At 39.6% G+C, this 10,000-nt stretch overlaps 1 protein-coding gene across 1 annotated transcript in view; it reads right to left on the minus strand.

Moving 5' to 3' along the window:
* cacna1aa (calcium channel, voltage-dependent, P/Q type, alpha 1A subunit, a) overlaps positions 1-10,000 on the minus strand; it is a 180,790-nt gene that overhangs the window by 84,983 nt on the left and 85,807 nt on the right. The window lies entirely within an intron of this gene.

The raw sequence follows: 10,000 nt of genomic DNA on the forward strand, positions 1-10,000 counted from the left end.
AGTATCCCTACTTCTAGGTACCTAAAACTATACATTTTCTGAAAGCTCTTGGTGTGTAGGTGCCATTTAATGTAGGCAAAGCCATGTTCCACCCTTCTACATGTCAATTACTCGTCGATATCTTTACGGACCAGCCGTCGCATGCAGACTAACTGAACTGAAAGCCAATATGTTTTAGGTGCCAACTCATGTATACCTACATCTAGGTACCTAAAACTATACATTTTCTGAAAGCTCTTGGTTTGTAGATGCCATTTAATGTATGGAAAGCCATATCCCTCCCTTTTACATCTCAATTACACGTCAATGTCTTTACGTACCAGGCGTTGCACGCAGACTAACTGAACTGAAAGCCAATATGTTTTAGGTGGCAATTCAAGTGTTCCAACATGTAGGTACCTAAAACTATACATTTTCTGAAAGCTTGTGGTGTGTAGATGCCATTTAATGTAGGCAAAGCCATGTTCCACCCTTCTACATCTCAATTACACGTCAATGTCATACCTAATCAGGCGTTGAACGCAGACTAACTGACCTCAAAGCCAATATGTTTTAGGTGGCAACTCAAGTATCCCTACTTCTAGGTACCTAAAACTATACATTTTCTGAATGCTCTTGGTTTGTAGATGCCATTTAATGTATGGAAAGCCATGTTCCACCCTTCTACATGTCAATTACGCGTCAATGTCTTTACAGACCTGGCGTTGCACGCAGACTAACTGACCTCAAAGCCAATATGTTTTAGGTGGCAACACAAGTATCCCTACTTCTAGGTACCTAAAACTATACATTTTCTGAAAGCTCTTGGTTTGTAGATGCCATTTAATGTATGGAAAGCCATGTTCCACCCTTCTACATGTCAATTACGCGTCAATGTCTTTACAGACCAGGCGTTGCACGCAGACTAACTGAACTCAAAGCCAATATGTTTTAGGTGGCAACTCACGTATCCCTACATGTAGGTACCTAAAACTATACATTTTCTTAAAGCTTGTGGTGTGTAGATGCCATTTAATGTAGGCAAAGCCATGTTCCACCCTTCTACATGTCAATTACGCGTCAATGTCTTTACAGACCTGGCGTTGCACGCAGACTAACTGACCTCAAAGCCAATATGTTTTAGGTGGCAACACAAGTATCCCTACATGTAGGTACCTAAAACTATACATTTTCTGAAAGCTTGTGGTGTGTAGATGCCATTTAATGTATGGAAAGCCATGTTCCACCCTTCTACATGTCAATTACGCGTCAATGTCTTTACAGACCTGGCGTTGCACGCAGACTAACTGACCTCAAAGCCAATATGTTTTAGGTGGCAACACAAGTATCCCTAATTCTAGGTACCTAAAACTATACATTTTCTGAAAGCTCTTGGTTTGTAGATGCCATTTAATGTATGGAAAGCCATATCCCTCCCTTTTACATCTCAATTACACGTCAATGTCTTTACGTACCAGGCGTTGCACGCAGACTAACTGAACTGAAAGCCAATAAGTTTTAGGTGGCAATTCAAGTGTTCCAACATGTAGGTACCTAAAACTATACATTTTCTGAAAGCTTGTGGTGTGTAGATGCCATTTAATGTAGGCAAAGCCATGTTCCACCCTTCTACATCTCAATTACACGTCAATGTCATACCTAATCAGGCGTTGAACGCAGACTAACTGACCTCAAAGCCAATATGTTTTAGGTGGCAACTCACGTATCCCTACATGTAGGTACCTAAAACTATACATTTTCTTAAAGCTTGTGGTGTGTAGATGCCATTTAATGTAGGCAAAGCCATGTTCCACCCTTCAACATGTCAATTACGCGTCAATGTCTTTACAGACCTGTCGTTGCACGCAGACTAACTGACCTCAAAGCCAATATGTTTTAGGTGGCAACACAAGTATCCCTACTTCTAGGTACCTAAAACTATACATTTCCTGAAAGCTCTTGGTTTGTAGAGGCCATTTAATGTATGGAAAGCCATGTTCCACCCTTCTACATGTCAATTACGCGTCAATGTCTTTACAGACCAGGCGTTGCACGCAGACTAACTGAACTCAAAGCCAATATGTTTTAGGTGCCAACTCATGTATACCTACATCTAGGTACCTAAAACTATACATTTTCTGAAAGCTCTTGGTTTGTAGATGCCATTTAATGTATGGAAAGCCATATCCCTCCCTTTTACATCTCAATTACACGTCAATGTCTTTACGTACCAGGCGTTGCACGCAGACTAACTGAACTGAAAGCCAATATGTTTTAGGTGGCAATTCAAGTGTTCCAACATGTAGGTACCTAAAACTATACATTTTCTGAAAGCTTGTGGTGTGTAGATGCCATTTAATGTAGGCAAAGCCATGTTCCACCCTTCTACATCTCAATTACACGTCAATGTCATACCTAACCAGGCGTTGAACGCAGACTAACTGACCTCAAAGCCAATATGTTTTAGGTGGCAACACAAGTATCCCTACATGTAGGTACCTAAAACTATACATTTTCTGAAAGCTTGTGGTGTGTAGATGCCATTTAATGTATGGAAAGCCATGTTCCACCCTTCTACATGTCAATTACGCGTCAATGTCTTTACAGACCTGGCGTTGCACGCAGACTAACTGACCTCAAAGCCAATATGTTTTAGGTGGCAACACAAGTATCCCTAATTCTAGGTACCTAAAACTATACATTTTCTGAAAGCTCTTGGTTTGTAGATGCCATTTAATGTATGGAAAGCCATATCCCTCCCTTTTACATCTCAATTACACGTCAATGTCTTTACGTACCAGGCGTTGCATGCAGACTAACTGAACTGAAAGCCAATATGTTTTAGGTGGCAATTCAAGTGTTCCAACATGTAGGTACCTAAAACTATACATTTTCTGAAAGCTTGTGGTGTGTAGATGCCATTTAATGTAGGCAAAGCCATGTTCCACCCTTCTACATCTCAATTACACGTCAATGTCATACCTAATCAGGCGTTGAACGCAGACTAACTGACCTCAAAGCCAATATGTTTTAGGTGGCAACTCACGTATCCCTACATGTAGGTACCTAAAACTATACATTTTCTTAAAGCTTGTGGTGTGTAGATGCCATTTAATGTAGGCAAAGCCATGTTCCACCCTTCTACATGTCAATTACGCGTCAATGTCTTTACAGACCTGTCGTTGCACGCAGACTAACTGACCTCAAAGCCAATATGTTTTAGGTGGCAACACAAGTATCCCTACTTCTAGGTACCTAAAACTATACATTTCCTGAAAGCTCTTGGTTTGTAGATGCCATTTAATGTATGGAAAGCCATGTTCCACCCTTCTACATGTCAATTACGCGTCAATGTCTTTACAGACCAGGCGTTGCACGCAGACTAACTGAACTGAAAGCCAATATGTTTTAGGTGCCAACTCATGTATACCTACATCTAGGTACCTAAAACTATACATTTTCTGAAAGCTCTTGGTTTGTAGATGCCATTTAATGTATGGAAAGCCATATCCCTCCCTTTTACATCTCAATTACACGTCAATGTCTTTACGTACCAGGCGTTGCACACAAACTAACTGAACTGAAAGCCAATGTGTTTTAGGTGGCAATTCAAGTGTTCCAACATGTAGGTACCTAAAACTATACATTTTCTGAAAGCTTGTGGTGTGTAGATGCCATTTAATGTAGGCAAAGCCATGTTCCACCCTTCTACATCTCAATTACACGTCAATGTCATACCTAATCAGGCGTTGAACGCAGACTAACTGACCTCAAAGCCAATATGTTTTAGGTGGCAACTCAAGTATCCCTACTTCTAGGTACCTAAAACTATACATTTTCTGAATGCTCTTGGTTTGTAGATGCCATTTAATGTATGGAAAGCCATGTTCCACCCTTCTACATGTCAATTACGCGTCAATGTCTTTACAGACCTGGCGTTGCACGCAGACTAACTGACCTCAAAGCCAATATGTTTTAGGTGGCAACACAAGTATCCCTACTTCTAGGTACCTAAAACTATACATTTTCTGAAAGCCCTTGGTTTGTAGATGCCATTTAATGTATGGAAAGCCATGTTCCACCCTTCTACATGTCAATTACGCGTCAATGTCTTTACAGACCAGGCGTTGCACGCAGACTAACTGAACTCAAAGCCAATATGTTTTAGGTGGCAACTCACGTATCCCTACATGTAGGTACCTAAAACTATACATTTTCTTAAAGCTTGTGGTGTGTAGATGCCATTTAATGTAGGCAAAGCCATGTTCCACCCTTCTACATGTCAATTACGCGTCAATGTCTTTACAGACCTGGCGTTGCACGCAGATTAACTGACCTCAAAGCCAATATGTTTTAGGTGGCAACACAAGTATCCCTACATGTAGGTACCTAAAACTATAAATTTTCTGAAAGCTTGTGGTGTGTAGATGCCATTTAATGTATGGAAAGCCATTTTCCACCCTTCTACATGTCAATTACGCGTCAATGTCTTTACAGACCTGTCGTTGCACGCAGACTAACTGACCTCAAAGCCAATATGTTTTAGGTGGCAACACAAGTATCCCTAATTCTAGGTACCTAAAACTATACATTTTCTGAAAGCTCTTGGTTTGTAGATGCCATTTAATGTATGGAAAGCCATATCCCTCCCTTTTACATCTCAATTACACGTCAATGTCTTTACGTACCAGGCGTTGCACGCAGACTAACTGAACTGAAAGCCAATAAGTTTTAGGTGGCAATTCAAGTGTTCCAACATGTAGGTACCTAAAACTATACATTTTCTGAAAGCTTGTGGTGTGTAGATGCCATTTAATGTAGGCAAAGCCATGTTCCACCCTTCTACATCTCAATTACACGTCAATGTCATACCTAATCAGGCGTTGAACGCAGACTAACTGACCTCAAAGCCAATATGTTTTAGGTGGCAACACAAGTATCCCTACTTCTAGGTACCTAAAACTATACATTTCCTGAAAGCTCTTGGTTTGTAGAGGCCATTTAATGTATGGAAAGCCATGTTCCACCCTTCTACATGTCAATTACGCGTCAATGTCTTTACAGACCAGGCGTTGCACGCAGACTAACTGAACTCAAAGCCAATATGTTTTAGGTGGCAACTCACGTATCCCTACATGTACGTACCTAAAACTATACATTTTCTTAAAGCTTGTGGTCTGTAGATGCCATTTAATGTAGGCAAAGCCATGTTCCACCCTTCTACATGTCAATTACGCGTCAATGTCTTTACAGACCTGGCGTTGCACGCAGACTAACTGAACTCAAAGCCAATATGTTTTAGGTGGCAACACAAGTATCCCTACATGTAGGTACCTAAAACTATACATTTTCTGAAAGCTTGTGGTGTGTAGGTGCCATTTAATGTAGGCAAAGCCATGTTCCACCCTTCTACATGTCAATTACTCGTCAATATCTTTACGGACCAGCTGTCGCATGCAGACTAACTGAACTGAAAGCCAATATGTTTTAGGTGCCAACTCATGTATCCCTACATCTAGGTACCTAAAACTATACATTTTCTGAAAGCTCTTGGTTTGTAGATGCCATTTAATGTTTGGAAAGCCATATCCCACCCTTTTACATCTCAATTACACGTCAATGTCATACCTAACCAGGCGTTGAACGCAGACTAACTGACCTCAAAGCCAATATGTTTTAGGTGGCAACTCAAGTATCCCTACTTCTAGGTACCTGAAACTATACATTTTCTGAAAGCTCTTGGTTTGTAGATGCCATTTAATGTATGGAAAGCCATGTTCCACCCTTCTACATGTCAATTACGCGTCAATGTCTTTACAGACCAGGCGTTGCACGCAGACTAACTGAACTCAAAGCCAATATGTTTTAGGTGGCAACTGACGTATCCCTACATGTAGGTACCTAAAACTATACATTTTCTTAAAGCGTGTGGTGTGTAGATGCCATTTAATGTAGGCACAGCCATGTTCCACCCTTCTATATGTCAATTATGCGTCAATGTCTTTATAGACCTTGCGTTGCACGCAGACTAACTGACCTCAAAGCCAATATGTTTTAGGTAGCAACACAAGTATCCCTACATGTTGGTACCTAAAACTAGGGGTGGGCGGTATGGACGGTATACTATCGTAAAAGGTATTTTTTCCATCAAGGTATGGATTTTGGCCATACCGTTCTACCGTGATATAGCGCATTGCATCCTGCAGATGGCAGTATAGACAACGTTTTGAACAACCACCAGACTGACTTCCTCAAGTTGTAGCAATGTGGTTGTAGAGAAACATCACAATCATTTCCTTTGAATAAGCTTCAAGTGTAAAATGTATGGTTAGTGTAGTGAACTATTGTTTGAAATGGTATGTGATGGCAACACATTTCGATTCTGGACTCCACAATTTACTGGGCACGAAATGCAAGCTAACTAGCTAACAGCCCAAGTCATTCATGTCTATGCTGGTGTCTGACAAAATAAATACTTAATGTGCTAACATTGGTTGCCTTACATTTAACACATTGCGCCAGCCGTAACAGCTGTATGTTACTGTTTCCAGTTGAGATAATATCATTCATGATATCTGACTGGGTGATAGTAACTAAAATGACTGTTCACTGTTTAAAATGTGGCATTAGCGATTTCGCTAACGTTAGCACGCTAACCGCTGGTGCAGTGAAAGCTGCCATTGCCATTCAAATGCATTAGTTCTGCAATGCATTGCTAACTGCCTCATGTGAAAGTTCGTTTTTCTTAACTTTAACAATGACAGCTTAAACTATTATGCTTGACATAATCACAGAGGCAAGCACACATTTCAAAATTACCATAAACAACTCCAGAAATAGAAAAAAAGGTGCAATGAAAGATGTAGGCCTAGTTGATACAAGCCACGTTCAGTTCTATTTACTCTCAATGTGTTCAGTTTGACACCCCTCCCGTTTCCCCCTCTCTACCGTAGTTTAACCCCTTCGTCTTCGACACTTGGTGAAATTGACAGTGTTCTATTGGGTAGCATTGCATTGCATTGCAAAATGCATTTTACATAGGCTAGTTTTTGCTTGTTTTTAAAAAATGTAATGGCAAGAATTCACACATATAGCCTATGAAAGGACATAGTGTTATTTCCAAAAATCAAATGCAAAGGTTAAAAAAATGTTTGGGTTTTTTGTCATTTTGCAACGCTTCAATTTTAAACAAATGTACAATACCGTGATATATACCGTGATATATACCGTGACTAAAATAATACCGAGGTATACATTTTTGGCCATATCGCCCACCCCTACCTAAAACTATACATTTTCTGAATGCTTGTGGTGTGTAGATGCCATTTAATGTAGGCAAAGCCATGTTCCACCCTTCTACATGTCAATTACGCGTCAATGTCTTTACAGACCTGGCGTTGCACGCAGACTAACTGACCTCAAAGCCAATATGTTTTAGGTAGCAACACAAGTATCCCTACATGTAGGTACCTAAAACTATACATTTTGTGAAAGCTTGTGGTGTGTAGATGCCATTTAATGTATGGAAAGCCATGTTCCACTCTTCTACATGTCAATTACGCGTCAATGTCTTTACAGACCTGGCGTTGCACGCAGACTAACTGACCTCAAAGCCAATATGTTTTAGGTGGCAACACAAGTATCCCTACTTCTAGGTACCTAAAACTATACATTTCCTGAAAGCTCTTGGTTTGTAGATGCCATTTAATGTATGGAAAGCCATGTTCCACCCTTCTACATGTCAATTACGCGTCAATGTCTTTACAGACCAGGCGTTGCACGCAGACTAACTGACCTCAAAGCCAATATGTTTTAGGTGGCAACTCAAGTATCCCTACTTCTAGGTACCTAAAACTATACATTTTCTGAAAGCTCTTGGTGTGTAGGTGCCATTTAATGTAGGCAAAGCCATGTTCCACCCTTCTACATGTCAATTACTCGTCGATATCTTTACGGACCAGGCGTCGCATGCAGACTAACTGAACTGAAAGCCAATATGTTTTAGGTGCCAACTCATGTATCCCTACATCTAGGTACCTAAAACTATACATTTTCTGAAAGCTCTTAGTTTGTAGATGCCATTTAATGTATGGAAGGCCATATCCCACCCTTTTACATCTCAATTACACGTCAATGTCTTTACGTACCAGGCGTTGCACGCAGACTAACTGAACTGAAAGCCAATATGTTTTAGGTGGCAATTCAAGTGTTCCAACATGTAGGTACCTAAAACTATACATTTTCTGAAAGCTTGTGGTGTGTAGATGCCATTTAATGTAGGCAAAGCCATGTTCCACCCTTCTACATCTCAATTACACGTCAATGTCATACCTAACCAGGCGTTGAACGCAGACTAACTGGCCTCAAAGCCAATATGTTTTAGGTGGCAACTCAAGTATCCTTACATCTAGGTACCTAAAACTATACATTTTCTGAAAGCTTGTGGTGTGTAGATGCCATTTAATGTAGGCAAAGCCATGTTCCACCCTTCTACATGTCAATTACGCATCAATGTCTTTACTAACCAGGCGTTGCACACAGACTAATCTACCTCAAGGCCAATATGTTTTTTAGGTGGCAACTCAAGTATCCCTACATGTAGGTACCTAAAACTATACATTTTCTGAAAGCTTGTGGTGTGTAGATGCCATTTAATGTAGGCAACGCCATGTTCCACCCTTCTACATCTCAATTACACGTCAATGTCTTTACGTACCAGGCGTTGCACACAGACTAACTGAGCTGAAAGCCAATATGTTTTAGGTGGCAACACAAGTATCCCTACATGTAGGTACCTAAAACTATACATTTTCTGAAAGCTCTTGGTGTGTAAATGCCATTTAATGTAGTCAAAGCCATGGTCCACCCTTCTACATGTCATTTATGCACCAATGTCTTAAAAACCAGGCATAGCACGCAGACTAACTAACCCCAAAGCCAATATTGCCATCACATACTGTACAGGCTATTATTAATGTTACATCAGTTTACAACCTTTAAAATGCATGACTCTCTCGCTATATTCTGCAAAATATGACTTCATAGTTTATACAGTGTTTGTGTTTCCATAGCAACCCCAGCCTAGGATACTGGGAATAACATTTTCCCCCATATATTAACTCAAATTCTCAGATTTATTTTTTTAGCTGTTTAATACACGTCTATGCAAAACAAGGACTTTATTTCACCTTTTCAAAATGAATGACTTAAAAAAAAAAGATCTTTACCATAAGTGTAATTTCGCACTTATATTCTGCGCATAGCTTAATACTGGCAAGAAATAGGTATTCCCGGTAACCTATAACAATGACCATAACTGAGAGAACTATTATATTGGTGAAATGTATCAATATTTTATCAATTTATGACTGTTTATATGTTTTACCCTATACATATTTCTAACTAAAATATGACCAAATAGCATAATTCATACAGACAGTGTTTGTTTCTGGGATAGCAACCCTAGCTTAGGTTACCGGGAATACCTATTTTTTCCAGAATTCTTCTCAAACTCTCTGCTAGTTTCTTTTCTAGCTATTTAATGCATACCAATGTGAAACTAGGGTTTTCTTTCACTTTTTCAAAATGAAAGAAATTAAACAATTATCATTTTTAATCATTATTTGCCACTTCTCTTAGTAGGTTACAGGGAATACCTATTTCTCTTTATTCATGATTCTAATGGACATAAAACAACACTAACACTTAAATTTCTTTGAGATCTAATCATTAGGGCTGCTGTGATGATTCTCAGTGGTTATCTTTCACAAAAGTGTACAGAGATTTGTGTTTTAAGCACTTATGTAGAAAACGTGGGATAGGTATTCCCGGTAACCTGACCTCAATATATGAAAAATTAATAAAAATTAAATTAAGCGACCAAATAGGCTGAAATTCATATGGGTTAGTCTGCAAGGCCCCAGGATTCAGCCATAAAAAACTCAAGTTGATACCATTTAAATAAATGATGTTTTGACGAACATTGCTTTGTCTTAAATTTCAACTATGGGCAGTCTTGCAC

This window comes from Engraulis encrasicolus, chromosome 2 (assembly GCF_034702125.1).
Source record: "Engraulis encrasicolus isolate BLACKSEA-1 chromosome 2, IST_EnEncr_1.0, whole genome shotgun sequence".
NCBI classification, from domain to species: domain Eukaryota; kingdom Metazoa; phylum Chordata; class Actinopteri; order Clupeiformes; family Engraulidae; genus Engraulis; species Engraulis encrasicolus.